The 22,319-nt window shown below is 45.3% G+C and overlaps 1 non-coding gene and 1 pseudogene across 1 annotated transcript; both read right to left on the reverse strand.

The window, feature by feature from the left end:
* Positions 1–354: 354 nt before the first annotated feature.
* LOC109899228 (uncharacterized) lies at positions 355–12,076 on the reverse strand. The gene is made up of 4 exons (XR_004211508.1): positions 11,687–12,076; positions 6,364–6,484; positions 1,646–1,716; positions 355–601 (listed from the first exon to the last, which is right to left on the reverse strand). It is a non-coding gene; the product is annotated as an uncharacterized LOC109899228 (transcript).
* A 1,750-nt stretch (positions 12,077–13,826) lies between these two features.
* LOC109900131 (putative protein TPRXL) lies at positions 13,827–21,377 on the reverse strand (annotated as a pseudogene).
* Between the last annotated feature and the right edge of the window lie 942 nt (positions 21,378–22,319).

Genomic DNA, 22,319 nt, shown 5'->3' on the forward strand with positions numbered 1-22,319 from the left:
ATTTTTATTGACCAGTATATGCCAACACCATAAATGCTTCCTCATAACATACTTAATTTACATTTTTTAGAAGGAAAACCATTTCATTCATATTGTAATTAATTGTAGGTCATATTTCATAGAAATCTGGAAATACTGAACAGTTACTTTAAAGCTAATTTCCTGCAATTCTACACATTTTGCCATTTTGCTTATGATGTGTTCACATTTTTGTTTGAATTTAAAGTAATTATTGGGGGGGGGGACGAATATACACCTATTGTGAATATTGGGGGTGGGGGGGGCATGTTCCCCCGTGGCAATTTCGTCTCTGTCTTAGATCAGTGTAACCACATGTACATTAGCACAACAACAGACTGTAACATACTGTATTTTAATGAAATTCTATCAATTTAAAACACAACAAAATAATCTTAAGGGCCAGACGGACAAAAAATAAGCAGAAAAGTGAAGTATGCTGATAGAGGATCTTGGGAGGAGGATGCAGGAGATGGTGAGGAGGGGAGGAGGATGCAGGAGATGGTGAGGAGGCGTGTTTACAGTGGAGAGGGTTCCAGTCATGGTCAAACATGTCTTCTTTGCTTTTTCATCACATTCAAATCTAGAGAGAGACAGAAAGATAAGACTATGTGTGTGTGTGTGTGTGTGTGTGTGTGTGTGTGTGTGTGTGTGTGTGTGTGTGTGTGTGTGTGTGTGTGTGTGTGTGTGTGTGTGTGTGTGTGTGTGTGTGTGTGTGTGTGTGTGCACAAGAATAGTAAACAAACCAAAATTTGACCAACTGGGGGCATTTTGTTAGTCCCCACGAGGTCAAATGCTATCTGTAGGGGGTTTAAGAGTTAAGGTTAGAATTAGTGCTAGGGTTAGAATTACGTTTAGGGTTAGGAGCTAGTGTTAGGTTTAGGGTTAGGATCTAGGGGTAGGAGCTAGGGTTAGGGGTTAGGGTTAGGGGCTAGGGTTAGAATTACATTAAGGGTTAGGAGCTAGTGTTAGGTTTAGGGTTAGGATCTAGGGTTAGGGGCTAGGGTTAAGGGTTAGGGTTAGGGGCTAGGGTTAGGGGCTAGGGTTAGGGGCTAGGGTTAGAATTACATTAAGGGTTAGGAGCTAGTGTTAGGTTTAGGGTTAGGATCTAGGGTTAGGGGCTAGGGTTAGGGTAGGGTTAGAATTACATTAAGGGTTAGGAGCTAGTGTTAGGTGTATGGTTAGGAGCTAGGGTTAGGTTTAGGGTTAGGAGCTAGGGTTAGGGTTAGGAGCTAGGGTTAGGGTTAGAATTACATTAAGGGTTAGGGTTAGGAGCTAGTGTTTGGTTTATGGTTAAGGTTAGAATTACGTTAAGGGCTAGGATCTAGGAGCGAATGTTAGGTTTAGGGTTTAAGGTTAGCGTTAGAGTACAGGTTAGTGTTAGGTTTAGGTTTAGAGTTAGGGAAACTACCATTTAGAATGGGACTGAATTCTGCATCCCCACAAGGTTAAGTGTACAAGACAGTGTGTGTGTGTGTGTGTGTGTGTGTGTGTGTGTGTGTGTGTGTGTGTGTGTGTGTGTGTGTGTGTGTGTGTGTGTGTGTGTGTGTGTGTGTGTGTGTGTGTGTGTGTGTGTGTGTGTGTGTGTGTGTGTGTGTGTGTGTATGTGTGAAAGTTAGCACCTTACATTGCTTTCTTTTGTTGACCCAGGATGCTTTGGGATCAGAGCAGATCTTCCCTCCTTTCACTGTGTGGAAGCTGAAACAAAACATAGAGAATATTACTACTAATGTATCAAATTAAATTGTATTGTTCACATACACATATTTAGCAGATGTTATATCGGGTTTAGAGAAATGCTTGTGTTCCTTCCTCTAACAGTGCAATAGTATCTCACTATTCACAACAATACACACAAATCTAAAAGTTAAAGAAAGGAATTAAGTAATATAGAAATATTAGGATGTGCAATGTCAGAGTGGCAATGACAAATAGATTAGAATAGATTACAGTATATGCATATGAAATGAGTAAAGCAGTATGTAAACATGATTAAAGTGACTAGTGTTCCATTATTAAAATGACCAGTGATTCCATGTTTATGGACATAGGGCAGCAGCCTCTAAGGTTGCAGGGTTGAGTAATCGGGTGGTAGGAGGCAAGTGATGGCTATTTAAAAGTCTGATGGCCTTTTTTCAGTCTCTCGGTCCCAACTTTGATGCACCTGTACTGACCTCGCCTTCTGGATGGTAGCAGGATGAACAGGCCATGGCTTGGGTGGTTGATGTCCTTGATGATCTTTATGGCCTTCCTGTGACATCGGGTGCTGTAGATGTCCTGGAGGGCAGGCAGTGTGCCCCCAGTGATGCGTTTGGCAGACCACACCACCCTCTGGAGAGCCCTGCGCTTGCGGGCAGTGCAGTTGCTGTACCAGGCGGTGATACATCCCAACAGGATGCTCTCAATTGGGCATCTGTTTGTGAGGCTGTTTGTGAAGTTTGTGAGGCTCTTAGGGACCAAGGCACTGTTGTGCCTTCTTCACCACTCTGTCTGTATGGGTAGACTATTTCAGATTGTCAGTGATGTGTACGCCGAGGAACTTGAATTTTTCCACCTTTCCCACTGCAGTCCCGTCGATGTGGATAGGAGCGTGCTCACTCTGCTGTTTCCTGAAGTCTACGATCATCTCCTTTGTTTTGTTGACATCGAGGGAGAGGTAATTTACCTGACACCACTATGCCAGGGCCCTCACCTCCTCCCTGTGGGCTGTCTCCTCGTTGTTGGTAATCAGGCCTACTGATGTTGTCGTCTGCAAACTTGATGATTGAGTTGGAGGCGTGCATGGCCTGAAAGTCATGGGTGAACAGGGAGTGCAGGAGATGGCTGAGTATGCAGCCTTGTGGGATCCCTGTGTTGAGAATCAGCAAAGTGGAGGTGTTGTTTCCTACCTTCACCACCTGCGGACAGCCCGTCAGGAAGTCCAGGACCAAGTTGCACCGGGTCGGGTTCAGACCCAGAGCCTCGAGCTTAATGATGAGCTTGGAGGGTCCTATGTTGTTGAAAGATGAGCTTTTTTCAATGAACAGCATTCCTACATAGGTATTCCTCTTGTCCAGATGGGATAGGGCAGTGTGATGGCGATTCCATCGTCTGTGGATCTATTGGGGCACGAAGCAAATTGAAGTGGGTCTTGGGTGTCAGTTAAGGTAGAGGTGATGTGATCCTTTATTAGCCTCTCAAAGCACTTAATGCAATGAGTGCTACAAGGCGATAGTCATTGAGTTCAGTTACCTTTGCTTTCTTGGGTACAGGAACAATGGTGGACATCTTGAAGCAAGTGGGGACAGCCGACTGGGATAGGGAGAGATTGAATATAAACACTCCAACCAGCTGCTCTGCGCATGCTCTGAGGAGGCAGTATGGGATGCCATCTGGGCTGGCAGCCTTGTGAGGGTTAACACACTTGAATGTCTTACTCACGTTGGCCACGGAGAACAAGAGCCCACAGTCCTTGGGAGCGGGCGGTGGCACTGTGCTATCCTCAAAGCTGGCGAAGAAGGTGTTTAGCTTGTCCGGGAGCAAGACGTTGGTGTCTGTGACGTGGCTGGTTTTACCTTTTTAATCCGTGATTGTCTGTAGACCCTTCCCACATATGTCTCGTGTCTGAGCCATTGAATTGTGACTCCACTTTGTCTCTGAACTGACGTTTTGCCTGTTTAATTGATTTACGGAAGGAATAACTACACTGTTTGCATTCAACCATATTCCCAGTCACCTTGCCATGGGGTGGGGTAGTTCGTGCTTTCAGTTTTCCACAAATGTTGCCGTCTATCCACTGTTTCTGGGTTGGGTAGGTTTTAATGGTCACAGCAGGAACAACATCGCCAATGCACTTCCTGGCAAACTCAGTCACCGTGTCAGTGTACACTACCGGTCAAAAGTTATAGAACACCAACTCATTCAAGGGTTTTTCTTTATTCTTATTATTTTCTACATTGTAGAATAATAGTGAAGACATCAAAACTACACACATGGAATCATGTAGAAACCAAAAGTGTTAAATAAATCTAAATATACTCTATATTTGAGATTCTTCAAATAGCCACCCTTCGACTTGATGACAGCTTTGCACACTCTTGGTATTCTCTCAACCAGCTTCATGAGGGAGTCAACTGGAATGCATTTCAATTAACATGTGTGCCTTCTTAAAAGTTCATTTGTGGCATTTCTTTCCTTCTTAATGCGTTTGAGCCAATCAGTTGTGTTGTGAAAAGGTAGAGGGGTATACAGAACATAGCCCTTTTGGTAAAATACCAAGTCCATATTATAGCAAGAACAGCTCAAATAAGCAAAGAGAAACCACAGTCCATCATTACTTTAAGACATGAAGGTCAGTCAATGCAGAAAAATTCAAGAACTTTGAAGGTTTCTTCAAGTGAAGTCGCAAAAACCATCAAGCGCTATGATGAAACTGGCTCTCATGAGGACCGACACAGGAATGGAAGACTCAGAGTTACCTCTGCTGCAGAGGATAAGTTCATTAGAATTACCAGCCTCAGAAATTGCAGCCCAAATAAATGCTTCACAGAGTTCAAGTAACAGTCACATCTCAACTTTAACTGTTCAGAGGAGACTGTGTGTGAATGAAGGACACCAATAATAATAAGAGACTTGGTTGGGCCAAGAAACACGAGCAATGGACATTAGACCGGTGGAAATGTGTGTTTTGGTCTGGAGTCCAAATTTGAGATTTTTGGTTCCAACCGCTGTGTCTGTGAGACGGATTGTGGGTGAACGGAGGATCTCCGCATGTGTATTTCCCACCATGAAGCATGAAGGCGGAGGTGTTATGCCATTGGGGTGCTTTGCTGGTGACACTGTCTGTGATTTATTTAGAATTTAAGGTACACTTAACCAGCATGACTACCACAGAATTCTGCAGCAATACGCCATCTCATCTGGTTTACGCTTAGTGGGATAATCATTTGTTTTTCAACTGGACAATGACCCAACACACCTCCAGGCTGTGTAGGGGCTATTTGAGCAAGAAGGAGAGTGATGGAGTGCTGCATCAGATGACCTGGCCTCCACAATCCCTCGACCTCAACCAAATTGAGATGGCTTGGGATGAGTCAGACTGCAGAGTGAATAAAAAGCAGCCAAGTGCCAGCATATGTGGGAACTCCTTCAAGACTGTTGGAAAAGCATTCTTGGTGAAGCTGGTTGAGAGAATGCCATGAGTGTGCAAAGCTGTCATCAAGACAAAGGGTGGCTATTTGAAGAATCTAAAATCTAAAAATATACTTTGATTTGTTTCACACTTTTTTGGTTACTTCATAGTTTTCATATCTTCACTATTATTCTACAATGTAGATAATGGTAAAAACAAAAACATTAAGAAAAACCCTTGAATGTGTAGGTGTTCTAAAATGTTTTACCGGTAGTGTATGTATCAATGTTATTCTCGGAGAATACCAAACAATCTTGAAGCTTGGATTCCAATTGGTCAGACCAGCTTTGAATAGACTTTAGCACAGCTACTTCCTGTTTGAGTTTCTGCGTATAGGAAGGGAGGAGCAAAATTAAGTCGTGATCTGATTTGCCCAAGGGAGGGGGGGGGGGCTTGCAGCCATCCCGGAAGGACGAGTAGCAGTGATCAAGTGTTTTAGCAGCGTGAGTTCTACAGTCAATGTGTTGGTAGAACTTTGGTAGTGTTTTCCTCAAATCTGCTTTGTTACAACCCCCAGCTACAATAAATGTGGCCTCAGGATATGTGGTTTGCACAAAGTCCAGTGTAGTTCCTTGATGGCCATCGTGGTATCGGCTTGATAGGGAATATACATGGATCTGACTAAAACTAAAAATAATTATCTTGGGAGGTAATACGGTCGGAATTTGATTGGGAGGTATTCTAGGTCAGATGAACTAAAGGACTTGAGTTTCAGTACGTTACCACAATCATACCATGAGAAGTTAATCATAATGTCACGCCCTGACCTTGGAGCTTTTTATGTCTCTATTTTGGTTTGGTCAGGGTGTGATTTGGGTGGGCATTCTATGTTCTTTTTTCTATGATTTTGTATTTCTTTGTTTTGGCCGGGTATTGTTCTCAATCAGGGACAGCTGTCTATCGTTGTCTCTGATTGGGAACCATACTTAGGTAGCTTTTTCCCACATGGTTTTTGTGGGTAGTTGTTTTCTGTTTAGTGTTTTGCACCTGACAGGACTGTTTCGGTTTCATTTATTCACTTTGTCATTTTTGTTTCAGTGTTCTGTTTAATAAAAAGTCATGAACATTTACCACACTGCACTTTGGTCCGATTCCTCCTGTTCAGAATATGACATCCGTTACACATAAAACATACACCACCGAGTTAAACGTGTGTGTGTGTGTTTGAGACTTACACGATGGCATCAACACAGGGTGGCATGGCGTTTTGGATGTGGTATGCTTGCAGTCTAAATTTGATGTGAGAGTCAGAAACTCTTGTGCAGCAACTTGTGGTTACCTTAGTTGGCCGACGATCTGATAGATAAAAGGGAAGAAAGGAAGTGACATAGAAAGGGAGACAGAGAAAGACAGAAATAAAATATTTAGACAGGCAGCCCAATTCTGTTCTTTGGTTTTTACTAATTGGTATTTTGACCAATCAGATCAGCTCTGAAAAAGATCTGATGTGAAAGAGATCTGATGTGATTGGTCAAAAGACCATTTAGTGGAAAAAATCAATGAGAATGGGCTGCCTTTTTAAACACAGCCTCTGATCTCTAAACTAACCATAAATATTATGTGTTTTTAGTTTGTATTTATTATGGATCCCCATTAGCTCTTCCTGGGGTCCAGCAAAATTAAGGCAGTCTATACAATTTTAAAAACATTACAATACATTCACAGATTTGTGTGCCCTCAGGCCCATACTCCCCCTACCACATATCTACAGTACTAAATCCATGTGTATGTATAGTGCGTATGTTATCGTGTGTGTGTGTATGCATGTGTCTGTGCCAATGTTTGTGTTGCTTCACAGTCCCCGCTGTTCCATAAGGTTTTTTTTGTCTGTTTTTTAAATCTAATTTTACTGCTGGCATGAGTTACTTGATGTGGAATAGAGTTCCATGTAGTCATGGCTCTATGTAGTACTGTGCGCCTCCCTTAGTCTGTTCTGGACTTGGGGACTGTGAAGAGACCTCTTGTGTCATGTCTTGTGGGGTATGCATGGGTTTCCCGAGCTGTGTGCCAGTAGTTAAGAGAGACAGCTCGGTGCATTCAACATGTCAATACCTCTCATAAATAAAAGTAGCGATGAAGTCAATCTCTCCTCCACTTTCAGCCAGGAGAGATTGACATGCATATTATTAATATTAGCTCTCTGTGTACATCCAAGGGCCAGCCGTGCTGCCCTGTTCTGCGCCAATTGAAATTTTCCTAAGTCCTTTTTTTGTGGCACCTGACCACACGACTGAACAGTAGAGGGTGCGACAAAACTAGGGCCTGTAGGAACTGCCTTGTTGATCGTGTTGTTAAGAAGGCAGAGCATAATTTTATTATAGACAGACTTCTCCCCATCTGAGCTACTACAGCATTAATATGTTTTGACCATAACAGTTTCCAATCTAGGGTGCCATGACGTTGGCCTCTTTGGGTATAGCAAGCCCCATCCCCCTCTCCCTGCCTCCCCCTTGCCTCCTTCAACTAGGTTGCTGTGGTCAGAGAGATGTCATAAAGTCCTGAAGATCTCCTCATGGACACACAGTATAAGAGGCAGAGTCAAATTTCATAGAGGACAAAGGAAGTGCTTCCACCTCAGAACTTGAGGTACGAACAAATTTCATGTTTCGGAGAAAGTATAAAAGATCGGTGAAGAATCCAGCTACGAACTGGTCCTTTTGTCACAACTTGGGGAAGCTCATGGGAGACGGTGTAGCCACATTACCATAACGCTGTTTATATAATAGCCTCAGATATGAGGTTTACATCTAATTGTATAAGATGAATGAGTGAGTATGATACTGTTTGTATAATTGTGTAATATGATTATGGACTGTTTAATGAAGAAAAATACAATTCCCTTTTGATTTGAACTAAATCAGAGGACCGCCCCTGAGCCCAGTTAGGGTCAGGCCTCCTGGGACTGCCCTTTTTCGGCCCTTCCGAATAAAACCCCCACTCGGGTTTTCGATCAGCAGACTGAGCTTACCTCAATTACGAGATGGCTAAAGGTTGCAGACCATTGATGAATATTTTACCATACCACGTGGTTAAACTCTTAGACTATCGATACAGACAGAATAAGAACAAGTCTTTGATATTAATTACTAGTCTGCAGCTAGGAATTCGGTATCATTGAACGCAAAGAACGACAACCGCCTAAACATCCATTCTATAACGAAACAAATTAATGTCAGAGAGAGAGGGAGAGAGATGTACAATTCTACAAAAGAAATGAACTTTTCACCAGCGATCAAGATGACACACTGAGCGTAAATATATATATTGATTGCAATTGTTCCCGAATGAGTGAGCGTTCATGTGCAAAGGATTAGCATTTCAAATGTTATAATTATCACTTTGTAGTGACTTCTTAGTCGACCCCCACTTCCCTTTTTGTCTAACAAGCCGCCATGCCGGTTTAGCCCACTAGGTCACATTCTCACTTCATGTAACCACATGTACCTTGTTTGTTTGTTTATGCATTTCTGTGAATTACTTAGTTAGTAATAAATCAATTATTTAAGACAATTGATGTATGGATGACTCATAGTGAAGACTGGGTTCATGCAGTTTACGACGTTTGGAATGAGACTAACGTGAGGTAAAGTAAATAATTCATTAATTCGAAGACTAATTGATCAGGTAAAATATCTGAAAAGTTATTTTAGGAAATGATAACTTTGTAATCTGAATATTTTTCCTTGATGCCCCGACTTCGTAGTTAATTAGTTAAGTGATTAATCAGTTGATCGTGTAATAACTAATTACAGAGAATCTTTGATAAAAACTATCAGTCTTCAGTTAATGATAGTAAAGACACGACAAGGGTTACTCCAAGTAGTTTAGTCATCTCAACTTGCTCAATTTCCACATTATTTATTACAAGATTTACTTGAGGTTTAAGGTTTAGTGAGTATTTTGTTCCAAATACGATGCTTTTAGTTATAGAAATATTTAGGGCTAACTTATTCCTTGCCACCCACTCTGAAACTAACAGCAGCTCTTTGTTGAGTGTTACAGTCATTTCAGTCGCTGTAGTAGCTGACGTGTATAGTGTTGAGTCATCCACATATATAGACACTCTGGCTTTATTCAAAGTTAGTGGCATGTCGTTTGTAAAAATAGAAAAAAAACAAGGGGCCTAAACAGCTACGCTGGGGAATTCCTGATTCTAACTGGATTATATTTGAGAGGCTTCCATTAAAGAACACCCTCTGTGTTCTGTTAGACAAGTAACTCTTTATCCACATTATAGCAGGGGGTGTAGAGCAATGACACATACATTTTTCCAGCAGCAGACTATGATCGATAATGTCAAAAGCTGCACTGAAGTCTAACAAGACAGCACCCACAATCATTTCATCATAAATTTCTCTCAGCCAATCATCAGTCATTTGTGTAAGTGCTGTGCTTGTTGAGTGTCCTTCCCTATAAGCATGCTGCAATTCTGTTGACAATATGTTAACTGTGAAGTAGATTTGTCAAACACCATTTTTTTCAGAAGTTTACTAAGTGTTGGTAACATGCTGATTTGTTGGCTATTTGAGCCAGTAAATGAAGTTTTACTATTCTTGGGTAGCAGAATGTCTTTAGCTTCCCTCCAGGCCTGAGGGCACACGCTCTCTAGTAGGCTTAAATTGAAGATGTGGCAAATAGGAGTAGCAATATCGTCTGATATTATCCTCAGTAATTTTCCATCTAGATTGTCAGACCCTGGTGGCTTGTCATGGTTGATAGACAACAATCATTTTTTCACCTCTTCCACACTGACTTAACAAATTCAAAAGTACAATTCTTGTCTTTCATAATTTGGTCAGATAGACTTGGATGTGGTGTCAGCGTTTGTTGCTGGCATGTCATCCCTAAGTTTGCTAATCTTGCCAATGAAAAAGTAATTAAAGAAGTTGGCAATATCAGTGGGTTTTGTGATGAACGAGTCATCTGATTCAATGAATGAAGGAGCTGAGTTGGCTTTTTTTCCCCAAAATGTCATTGAAGGTGCCCCAAAGCTTTTTATTATAATTCTAAATATATTTTCTCTTTGTTTCATAGTGTAGTTCCTTTTCTTTTTATTTAGTTTAGTCACACGATTTCTTAAATTTGCAGTACATTTGCCAATCAGTTGGGCTGCTAGACTTATCTGCCATACCTTTCGCCTCATCCCTCTCAACCATGCAATTTTTCAATTCCTCATCAAACCAAGGGGATTTAACAGTTTTTACAGTCCTTTTCTTAATGGATGTGTGCTTATTAGTAATTGGAATAAGTAGTTTCATAAATGTGTCAAGTGCAGCGTCTGGTTGCTCCTCATTACACATCACAGACCTGCACATTTTCTTTATATCATCAACATATGAATCACTACACAACTTCTTGTATGACCTCTTATACACTACATTAGGCCCAGCCTTTGGAACTGTGGTTTTCCTAGATATGGCTATTATATTGTGATCACTACATCCTATGGATTTGGAAACTGCTTTAAAGCAAATATCAGCAGTGTTAGTAAAGATGTGATCAATACATGTTGATGATTTCATTCCTGTGCTGTTTGTAAATACCCTGATAGGTTAACTGACAACCTGATCCAGGTTGCAGCCACTGGTTACAGTTTGAAGTTTTTTCCTGAGTGGGCAGCTTGATGAATACTAGTCAATATTTAAATCACCCAGAAAATATACCTCTGTTGATATCACATACATTATCAAGCATTTCACACATATTCACACATATACAGGAATGTGGTTCTGAATATAGACCGTAACACCTCCTCTGTTGGCATTTCTGTCTTTTCTGTAGATGTTATAACCATGTATTGCTACCACTGTAACATCAAATGTATTATCTAGGTGAGTTTCAGAGATAATCAGTCTGTTACAAGCAAGTTATTGACTTCATGGACCTTGTTTCCTAGGCTACATATGTTAATATGGGCTATTTTTAGCAATTTTCTGGGTTGTTTGATTGTTTTTAATGCTTTACTGGGAAGCTTATCAGAGGTTTTCTTTCTCATGTTATTTACATTGGAGATGATAGTGCAGGGTGAGCTGCATAAAGCTGAGACACTGACAGGAAACCATGTGACCTGGCCTATCTCAGAGGTGTCAGAGGTCTACTGAAGATGCAGTATATTCAAACGGTTAGTTATCATCCCCCCATGTAAAACTAAACAGTTAAAAAGTATTTTAAATGCATAGAGAACTGTGGTTCGTGGACCACTCTGGATCCAAGAGAACTGTGGTACGTGGACCACTCTGGATCCAAGAGAACTGTGGTACGTGGACCACTCTGGATCCAAGAGGTCTGAGTTGTAGGAGGTCTGTAGAAAGCCTGTCAATTACAGTAACTCAATGGAAACTTTAACCAAATTGTAACATTTTCTGCATTTTAACGTGAGTGTATATAGCCTAATATAGATATGATATATTAATATATGTACAATATAATGTGGTAATCAATCACTACATCGTCAATCAATCAACCAATGAATTAATCAATCAGTGAATCAGTACTCACAGTTAGCAGACACAGAGGTGAGGTACACACAGATGGTGATCAGGAGGGCCAGAGAGAGGGTCCTGGATTGGAACACGGACATGCTGGCTGACTGGCTGACTGACTGGCTGGCTGGCTGGCTGACTGGCTGACTGGCTGGCTGACTAATTGACTGGCTTACTAACTGGCTGGACGGATGGACAGATTGATGTACCGACTGTTCGACAGACCAACAGAGACAGATAGCTACTCTGCTAGGCACTAAACTACGGAGACGGGTCGGAGGTCTACTGAGTGGTCTGGTAACCGTGGCGATGAGTCTGTCTGGAAGGCAGGGGAAGTGTCAGGTTTTGTATCTCACTGTGGGTTACATTAACAGCATGAACGGCAAGTCCCACCTTGCTTTGTTCATGTGTGTGTCATTGTACGATGTGGTCAGTATTGGTAATGGTATATTCACACCTCCGCCCCTCTCTCTCTCCCTTTCTGACTTTATTTCACCCCCTACTACCTCACTTGACAAACCACCAACACTCCAACCCCCTGCAGCCGTCTTTCTGAGAAGGATGGATTAATAAAAGGTACACACACACACACACACACTAAAACGTGTGAACAACTGATGCTGCAAATGCATGGTGGTTTTTTCTGTGTCCCGTGATGTCAGACTGACGACACCAAATAACATCATTTTATTTTTTGTTTCAGTTCCAGCAAAGTTTAATAGATTTCCTGATGTTTACACCTAAGTTGAATAAATAAGCATAAAATGAAATTGTTCTGACGAACATTTCTTAAAGCTGTAACTTTATGAGGGACCAGACCAAATTCACATAGAAAAGGAGTTATAGATCTGTCATTCTCATTGAAAGCAAGTCTAAGAAGCAGTAAATCCGTTCTATGAGTGCTATTTCTTAGCTTCCAGTTCTTAAGTTTCGTTTTTGAGTCTTTTACTTTTGGTTTTGTACATCAGATTCAAACAGCTGAAAATACTATATTCTTGGTTATTGAAAATATATTTCACAGCGGTTTGGATGGTACAATGATTCTCTACACTATTGTCACAATGCGCAGCGTGGTAAGTGTTCATGACTTTTTATTAAACCGAACTGAAACAAAAATGACAAAGTGAATAAACGAAACCGAAACAGTCCTGTCAGGTGCAAGGTACTAAACAGAAAACAACTACCGACAAAAACCATGTGGGAAAAAGCTACTTAAGTATGGTTCCCAATCAGAGACAACGATAGACAGCTGTCCCTGATTGAGAACCATTCCCGGCCAAAACAAAGAAATACAAAAAACATAGAAAAAGGAACATAGAATGCCCACCCAAATCACACCCTGACCAAAGCAAAATAGAGACCTAAAAAGCTCTCTACGGTCAGGGCGTGACACACAAACTGAAATTACGCAAACTATTAGGATTTTACCAATCAGGAAGTGGTGGAGCGATTTCTGCATATTGCAAGTTTAAAATAACATTGATTAATTAAAAAAATTACAAAGTAAATGTGTCAGTAAATAAATACATTTATTAAATAACATTGATAACTCATTGACATGATGAATTACAAACAGCCAAATATGAACCTATTCATCTAAACATAAAAAAGTACTACAAGTCCCCATAAGTACTTGAATAGATTAATAAATAAACACATAAGATACTGGTTTAAAATATAATTCATAATAACTATAACAACTCTAATGAATTCTGTAACCACTGCCTCTTCAAATCAGGGCTGATTGGAAAAAGCTGTTCAAAAGAGGACATTGTATTATCAAATCCTTGTACTCCCTGACGAAGGCCGTGCAGCCGAAACGTGTCTGCACTTTTTAAACTTTGTTTCCATTGAACATGCCGTACAAAAAAGGCATTTTAATTTATTATATGAAGAGTGCCTTGGTCCTCTTCTGTCTACCAAAACAAACTATTGTGTACCTTAGCAGCACTTCCCTGCCTACTTATGTTCTCCAACTCTAGTAACCCATTTTACATGATGATGACAACTGAGTAAATTATAGCTAGTTATTCAGACTATGAAAAACATCAATATGAATAAGATATTCAATATGAATGTAATATGCATATTGGATGTCTGCTTTTTAGATATGAAAAAGTGGAATATCAGAGGAGCTTCAGCCATTGGCAGTGATTCTATTGATTGGATGTTGACTGCTGAGTTGAGGCATTCTTGTCGATTCCCGATGATGGGAGGAGGAGAGTGAGGGAGGAGAGGAGGAGTTAGAGGAAGGAGAGGAAGAGATAGAGGGAGGAGAGGAGGAGGCAGGGAAAAGAGAGGAGAGGAGATAGGGAGGGGAGAGGTGTGAGAGGAAGGTATGGATGGAAAATAGGGGGAAGCAGGGAAAGGAGGAGAAAACAGAGGGAGGACAAGAGGTGAGAGAGGGCGGAGAGGAGGGTAAGGAGGTAGTGGTAGGGGTGGAGGTGAGAGAGGGCGGAGAGGAGGGTAAGGAGGTAGTGGTAGGGGTGGAGGTGAGAGAGGTCGGAGAGGAGGGTAAGGAGGTAGTGGTAGGGGTGGAGGTGAGAGAGGTCGGAGAGGAGGGTAAGGAGGTAGTGGTAGGGGTGGAGGTGAGAGAGGGCGGAGAGGAGGGTAAGGAGGTAGTGGTAGGGGTGGAGGTGAGAGAGGGCGGAGAGGAGGGTAAGGAGGTAGTGGTAGGGGTGGAGGTGAGAGAGGTCGGAGAGGAGGGTAAGGAGGTAGTGGTAGGGGTGGAGGTGGAGGTGAGAGAGGGCGGAGAGGAGGGTAAGGAGGTAGTGGTAGGGGTGGAGGTGGAGGTGAGAGAGGGCGGAGAGGAGGGTAAGGAGGTAGTGGTAGGGGTGGAGGTGAGAGAGGTCGGAGAGGAGGGTAAGGAGGTAGTGGTATGGGGTGGAGGTGGAGGTGAGATAGGGCGGAGAGGAGGGTAAGGAGGTAGTGGTAGGGGTGGAGGTGAGAGAGGGCGGAGAGGAGGGTAAGGAGGTAGTGGTAGGGGTGGAGGTGGAGGTGAGAGAGGGCGGAGAGGAGGGTAAGGAGGTAGTGGTAGGGGTGGAGGTGGAGGTGAGAGAGGTCGGAGAGGAGGGTAAGGAGGTAGTGGTAGGGGTGGAGGTGAGAGAGGGCGGAGAGGAGGGTAAGGAGGTAGTGGTAGGGGTGGAGGTGAGAGAGGTCGGAGAGGAGGGTAAGGAGGTAGTGGTAGGGGTGGAGGTGGAGGTGAGAGAGGGCGGAGAGGAGGGTAAGGAGGTAGTGGTAGGGGTGGAGGTGGAGGTGAGAGAGGGCGGAGAGGAGGGTAAGGAGGTAGTGGTAGGGGTGGAGTTGAGAGAGGTCGGAGAGGAGGGTAAGGAGGTAGTGGTATGGGGTGGAGGTGAGATAGGGCGGAGAGGAGGGTAAGGAGGTAGTGGTAGGGGTGGAGGTGAGAGAGGGCGGAGAGGAGGGTAAGGAGGTAGTGGTATGGGGTGGAGGTGGAGGGGAGAGAGGTCGGAGAGGAGTGTAAGGAGGTAGTGGTAGGGGTGGAGGTGAGAGAGGTCGGAGAGGAGGGTAAGGAGGTAGTGGTATGAGGTGGAGGTGAGAGAGGTGAGAGAGGTCGGAAGGGAGAGCGAGGGAAATGTTGAACTCAGACGGGCCATTCTAGAAAGGAACAAATTACAATCAGTTTCATTTTCTCAGTTGCTCTTTCCTGTGTGAGAGGAGGGTAAGGAGGTAGTGGTAGGGGTGGAGGTGGAGGTGAGAGAGGGCGGAGAGGAGGGTAAGGAGGTAGTGGTAGGGGTGGAGGTGGAGGTGAGAGAGGGCGGAGAGGAGGGTAAGGAGGTAGTGGTAGGGGTGGAGGTGAGAGAGGTCGGAGAGGAGGGTAAGGAGGTAGTGGTATGGGGTGGAGGTGGAGGTGAGATAGGGCGGAGAGGAGGGTAAGGAGGTAGTGGTAGGGGTGGAGGTGAGAGAGGGCGGAGAGGAGGGTAAGGAGGTAGTGGTATGGGGTGGAGGTGGAGGGGAGAGAGGTCGGAGATGAGTGTAAGGAGGTAGTGGTAGGGGTGGAGGTGAGAGAGGTCGGAGAGGAGGGTAAGGAGGTAGTGGTATGGGGTGGAGGTGGAGGTGAGAGAGGTCGGAGAGGAGGGTAAGGAGGTAGTGGTATGAGGTGGAGGTGAGAGAGGTGAGAGAGGTCGGAAGGGAGAGCGAGGGAAATGTTGAACTCAGACGGGCCATTCTAGAAAGGAACAAATTACAATCAGTTTCATTTTCTCAGTTGCTCTTTCCTGTGTGTGTATGTGTGATTTTTAACTTACTCAAACTGCTGAATCTTGCGGCGTACCCAGGGTTGTTTATGGTAACTACAGAACAGACCCTTCTCCGTCTCAAAGCTGCAGGAGAAACACAGTGTTAACACTGAAACTGAATTGGTTGGACACAACATGTCTGGGGGCTTTGACACAACATGGCCACTACATACTGTAAAGCACTTTGTGACAACATATGAGACTGGATAAACCTAAATGAAATAGACTAAAAGTTCCTTACATGATGGCCCGTACACGGAGTCCATGGAGAACAAGAGCACCTTCTCCCAGCTGCTCACTGCACTGAGGCTAGGTAACACGGTCACCACCGATAAATCCATGATTATCGAAAACTTCAACAAGCATTTCTCAACGGCTGGCCATGCCTTCCGCCTGGCTACTCCAACATCGGCCAACAGCTCCGCCCCCCCCCCCCCCCCCCGCAGCCACTCGCCCAAGCCTCTCCAGGTTCTCCTTTACCCAAATCCAGATAGCAGATGTTCTGAAAGAGCTGCAAAACCTGGACCCATACAAATCAGCTGGGCTTGACAATCTGGACCCTCTATTTCTGAAACTATCCGCCGCCATTGTCGCAACCCCTATTACTAGCCTGTTCAACCTCTCTTTCATATCGGCTGAGATCCCCAAGGATTGGAAAGCTGCCGCAGTCATCCCCCTCTTCAAAGGGGGAGACACCCTGGACCCAAACTGTTACAGACCTATATCCATCCTGCCCTGCCTATCTAAGGTCTTCGAAAGCCAAGTCGACAAACAGGTCACTGACCATCTCGAATCCCACCGTACCTTCTCCGCTGTGCAATCTGGTTTCCGAGCCGGTCACGGGTGCACCTCAGCCACGCTCAAGGTACTAAATGATATCATAACCGCCATCGATAAAAGACAGTACTGTGCAGCCGTCTTCATCGACCTTGCCAAGGCTTTCGACTCTGTCAATCACCATATTCTTATCGGCAGACTCAGTAGCCTCAGTTTTTCGGATGACTGCCTTGCCTGGTTCACCAATTACTTTGCAGACAGAGTTCAGTGTGTCAAATCGGAGGGCATGCTGTCCGGTCCTCTGGCAGTCTCTATGGGGGTGCCACAGGGTTCAATCCTCGGGCCGACTCTTTTCTCTGTATATATCAATGATGTTTCTCTTGATCCATTCCCTGATCCACCTCTACGCAGACGACACCATTCTATATACTTCCGGCCCGTCCTTGGACACTGTGCTATCTAACCTCCAAACGAGCTTCAATGCCATACAACACTCCTTCCGTGGCCTCCAACTGCTCTTAAACGCTAGTAAAACCAAATGCATGCTTTTCAACCGTTCGCTGCCTGCACCCGCACGCCTGACCAGCATCACCACCCTGGATGGTTCCGGCCTTGAATATGTGGACATCTATAAGTACCTAGGTGTCTGGCTAGACTGTAAACTCTCCTTCCAGACTCATATCAAACATCTCCAATCGAAAATCAAATCAAGAGTCGGCTTTCTATTCCGCAACAAAGCCTCCTTCACTCACGCCGCCAAACTTACCTTAGTAAAACTGACTATCCTACCAATCCTCGACTTCGGCGATGTCATCTACAAAATTGCTTCCAACACTCAACTCAGCAAACTGGATGCAGTTTATCACAGTGCCATCCGTTTTGTCACTAAAGCACCTTATACCACCCACCACTGCGACTTGTATGCTCTAGTCGGCTGGCCCTCGCTACATATTCGTCGCCAGACCCACTGGCTCCAGGTCATCTACAAGTCCATGCTAGGTAAAGCTCCGCCTTATCTCAGTTCACTGGTCACGATGGCAACACCCATCCGTAGCACGCGCTCCAGCGGGTGTATCTCACTGATCATCCCTAAAGCCAACACCTCATTTGGCCGCCTTTCGTTCCAGTTCTCTGCTGCCTGTGACCGGAACGAATTGCAATAATCGCTGAAGTTGGAGACTTTTATCTCCCTCACCAACTTCAAACATCTGCTATCTGAGCAGCTAACCGATCGCTGCAGCTGTACATAGTCTATCGGTAAATAGCCCACCCATTTTTACCTACCTCATCCCCATACTGTTTTTATTTATTTACTTTTCTGCTCTTTTGCACACCAATATCTCTACCTGTACATGACCATCTGATCATTTATCACTCCAGTGTTAATCTGCAAAATTGTAATTATTCGCCTACCTCCTCATGCCTTTTGCACACAATGTATATCGACTCCCCTTTTTTTCTACTGTGTTATTGACTTGTTAATTGTTTACTCCATGTGTAACTCTGTGTTGTCTGTTCACACTGCTATGCTTTATCTTGGCCAGGTCGCAGTTGCAAATGAGAACTTGTTCTCAACTAGCCTACCTGGTTAAATAAAGGTGTTCTCAACTAGCCTACCTGGTTAAATAAAGGTGTTCTCAACTAGCCTACCTGGTTAAATAAAGGTGTTCTCAACTAGCCTACCTGGTTAAATAAAGGTGTTCTCAACTAGCCTAGGTGAAATAAAATAAAAAACACAAGGAGCGTTATAGTTCTGAATCCAGTAGCCTGTGATGGGATCGTTCACCTCTGTCCTAGACACTGTCTTACAGCACGACACCAGCTTTTCTCCATCTACTGAGGAGGGAGAAGAGTTTACATATGTTCAAACAAATCCTCTTGACCTGTCAATCACTTCAAAAACCATGTACCCTGTTACATCCCAGCTCTAATCCCCTAACACTCACTCCCTTCCCCTTACCTGTCCCAGTCCAGCCCAGCTCTAATCCCCTAACACACACTCCCTTCCCCTTACCTGTCCCAGTCCAGCCCAGCTCTAACACTCACTCCCTTCCCCTTACCTGTCCCAGTCCAGCCCAGCTCTAACACTCACTCCCTTCCCCTTACCTGTCCCAGTCCAGCCCAGCTCTAACACTCACTCCCTTCCCCTTACCTGTCCCAGTCCTGTCCCAGTCCAGCCCAGCTCTAATCCCCTAACACACACTCCCTTCCCCTTACCTGTCCCAGTCCAGCCCAGCTCTAACACTCACTCCCTTCCCCTTACCTGTCCCAGTCCAGCCCAGCTCTAACACTCACTCCCTTCCCCTTACCTGTCCCAGTCCAGCCCAGCTCTAACACTCACTCCCTTCCCCTTACCTGTCCCAGTCCAGCCCAGCTCTAACACTCACTCCCTTCCCCTTACCTGTCCCAGTCCAGCCCAGCTCTAATCCCCTAACACTCACTCCCTTCCCCTTACCTGTCCCAGTCCAGCCCAGCTCTAACACTCACTCCCTTCCCCTTACCTGTCCCAGTCCAGCCCAGCTCTAACACTCACTCCCTTCCCCTTACCTGTTCCAGTCCAGCCCAGCTCTAATCCCCTAACACTCACTCCCTTCCCCTTACCTGTCCCAGTCCAGCCCAGCTCTAACACTCACTCCCTTCCCCTTACCTGTCCCAGTCCAGCCCAGCTCTAATCCCCTAACACTCACTCCCTTCCCCTTACCTGTCCCAGTCCAGCCCAGCTCTAACACTCACTCCCTTCCACTTACCTGTCCCAGTCCAGCCCAGCTATAATCCCCTAACACTCACTCCCTTCCCCTTACCTGTCCCAGTCCAGCCCAGCTCTAATCCCCTAACACACACTCCCTTCCCCTTACCTGTCCCAGTCCAGCCCAGCTCTAATCCCCTAACACTCACTCCCTTCCCCTTACCTGTCCCAGTCCAGCCCAGCTCTAACACTCACTCCCTTCCCCTTACCTGTCCCAGTCCAGCCCAGCTCTAACACTCACTCCCTTCCCCTTACCTGTCCCAGTCCAGCCCAGCTCTAACACACACTCCCTTCCCCTTACCTGTCCCAGTCCAGCCCAGCTCTAATCCCCTAACACTCACTCCCTTCCCCTTACCTGTCCCAGTCTAGCCCAGCTATAATCCCCTAACACTCACTCCCTTCCCCTTACCTGTCCCAGTCCAGCCCAGCTCTAACACTCACTCCCTTCCCCTTACCTGTCCCAGTCTAGCCCAGCTCTAATCCCCTAACACTCACTCCCTTCCCCTTACCTGTCCCAGTCCAGCCCAGCTATAATCCCCTAACACTCACTCCCTTCCCCTTACCTGTCCCAGTCCAGCCCAGCTCTAATCCCCTAACACACACTCCCTTCCCCTTACCTGTCCCAGTCCAGCCCAGCTCTAATCCCCTAACACTCACTCCCTTCCCCTTACCTGTCCCAGTCCAGCCTAGCTCTAACACACACTCCCTTCCCCTTACCTGTCCCAGTCTAGCCCAGCTCTAACACACACTCCCTTCCACTTACCTGTCCCAGTCCAGCCCAGCTCTAACACTCACTCCCTTCCCCTTACCTGTCCCAGTCCAGCCCAGCTCTAACACACACTCCCTTCCACTTACCTGTCCCAGTCCAGCCCAGCTCTAACACACACTCCCTTCCCCTTACCTGTCCCAGTCCAGCCCAGCTCTAATCCCCTAACACTCACTCCCTTCCCCTTACCTGTCCCAGTCCAGCCCAGCTCTAACACACACTCCCTTCCACTTACCTGTCCCAGTCCAGCCCAGCTCTAACACACACTCCCTTCCCCTTACCTGTCCCAGTCCAGCCCAGCTCTAACACACACTCCCTTCCCCTTACCTGTCCCAGTCCAGCCCAGCTCTAACACACACTCCCTTCCCCTTACCTGTCCCAGTCCAGCCCAGCTCTAACACTCACTCCCTTCCACTTACCTGTCCCAGTCCAGCCCAGCTCTAACACTCACTCCCTTCCCCTTACCTGTCCCAGTCCAGCCCAGCTCTAACACACACTCCCTTCCCCTTACCTGTCCCAGTCCAGCCCAGCTCTAACACACACTCCCTTCCCCTTACCTGTCCCAGTCCAGCCCAGCTCTAACACTCACTCCCTTCCCCTTACCTGTCCCAGTCCAGCCCAGCTCTAACACACACTCCCTTCCCCTTACCTGTCCCAGTCCAGTCCAGCTCTAACACACACTCCCTTCCCCTTACCTGTCCCAGTCCAGCCCAGCTATAACACTCACTCCCTTCCCCTTACCTGTCCCAGTCCAGCCCAGCTCTAACACACACTCCCTTCCGCTTACCTGTCCCAGTCCAGCCCAGCTCTAACACAAACTCCCTTCCACTTACCTGTCCCAGTCCAGCCCAGCTCTAACACACACTCCCTCCCCCTTACCTGTCCCAGTCCAGCCCAGCTATAACACGCACTCCCTTCCCCTTACCTGTCCCAGTACAGCCCAGTGCTGCTATGACGACGGCTAATGTCCAGATCTTCACCAGAGTTCCACAGGTCACCATCTTTACCCTAAATGCCAGTGACTCAAATGGTACAATAAAAGTTCAATAAATAGATAAATCAACTCTCTCTCTTCTCTGCAGGCTGCTCAGCTCAGGGTCAAGTCTGTTGTGTCCATCTTCACCGGGGTTGAGGGTACTTAAGGCCTGAAAAGCAGAAGTGTTACCTCAGTCATCTATTATTTGTTTGAACGACAGAATGAATGAAAGATTAGGGGGGTTACCAACAGGAAACACTTTCATCAGCATTCAGACCAGACAAATGAACATGGGTCTTTCCCAGAATGCCTTACAGAAGATCAGAAAGCCGACAGAGGGTTTATTCTAATGTCTGAGCTACAAGTCCTCTGATTAAGACTTTACTAATGAAACACATCAGCTTGTCGGAAAATAATGAAAGGTCGAACATTTGGTGATTTTGGGTGGTGACATCATGGCAAACCCACCTCAATGACACATGGAGAGTCACAACCTTGATCTTTGTGCAGCATTGTGTTTTACGCTGTCAGATCAGTCTAACACAGGGGGTGGCCGACCCTGATCGTTGAGAGCTACGGCGTTTGCAGCCTCCACTTATGCACATGATTACACTAATGACTAATGACTAATACACTAAGGGCCATAGGAGAGACAAAAAAAATACATCACTTCACATCTTGTGATTTTTTTGTCATGTCATGTGCTATTATTGGAAATCTAATGGTGACCATTCCAATTGGAACCACAACCATTTGTGATCAAGATATATCTGGAGTACTTCTCCTGTCTTATCTGGTGTCCTGTGTGAATTTAATTATGCTCTCTCTAATTCTCTCTTTCTCTCTTTCTTTCTCTCACTCGGAGGACCTGAGCCCTAGGACCATGCCTCAGGACTACCTGGCATGATGACTCCTTGCTGTCCCCAGTCCACCTGGCCGTGCTGCTGCTCCAGTTTCACCTGTTCTGCCTGCGGCTATGGAATCCTGACCTGTTCACCGGATGTGCTACCTGTCCCAGACCTATTATTTGACCATCCTGGTCATTTATGAACATTTGAACATCTTGGCCATGTTCTGTTATAATCTCCACCCGGCACAACCAGAAGAGGACTGGCCAACCCTCATAGT

The sequence above is a fragment of the Oncorhynchus kisutch genome, linkage group LG11 (assembly GCF_002021735.2).
Source record: "Oncorhynchus kisutch isolate 150728-3 linkage group LG11, Okis_V2, whole genome shotgun sequence".
NCBI lineage: Eukaryota > Metazoa > Chordata > Actinopteri > Salmoniformes > Salmonidae > Oncorhynchus > Oncorhynchus kisutch.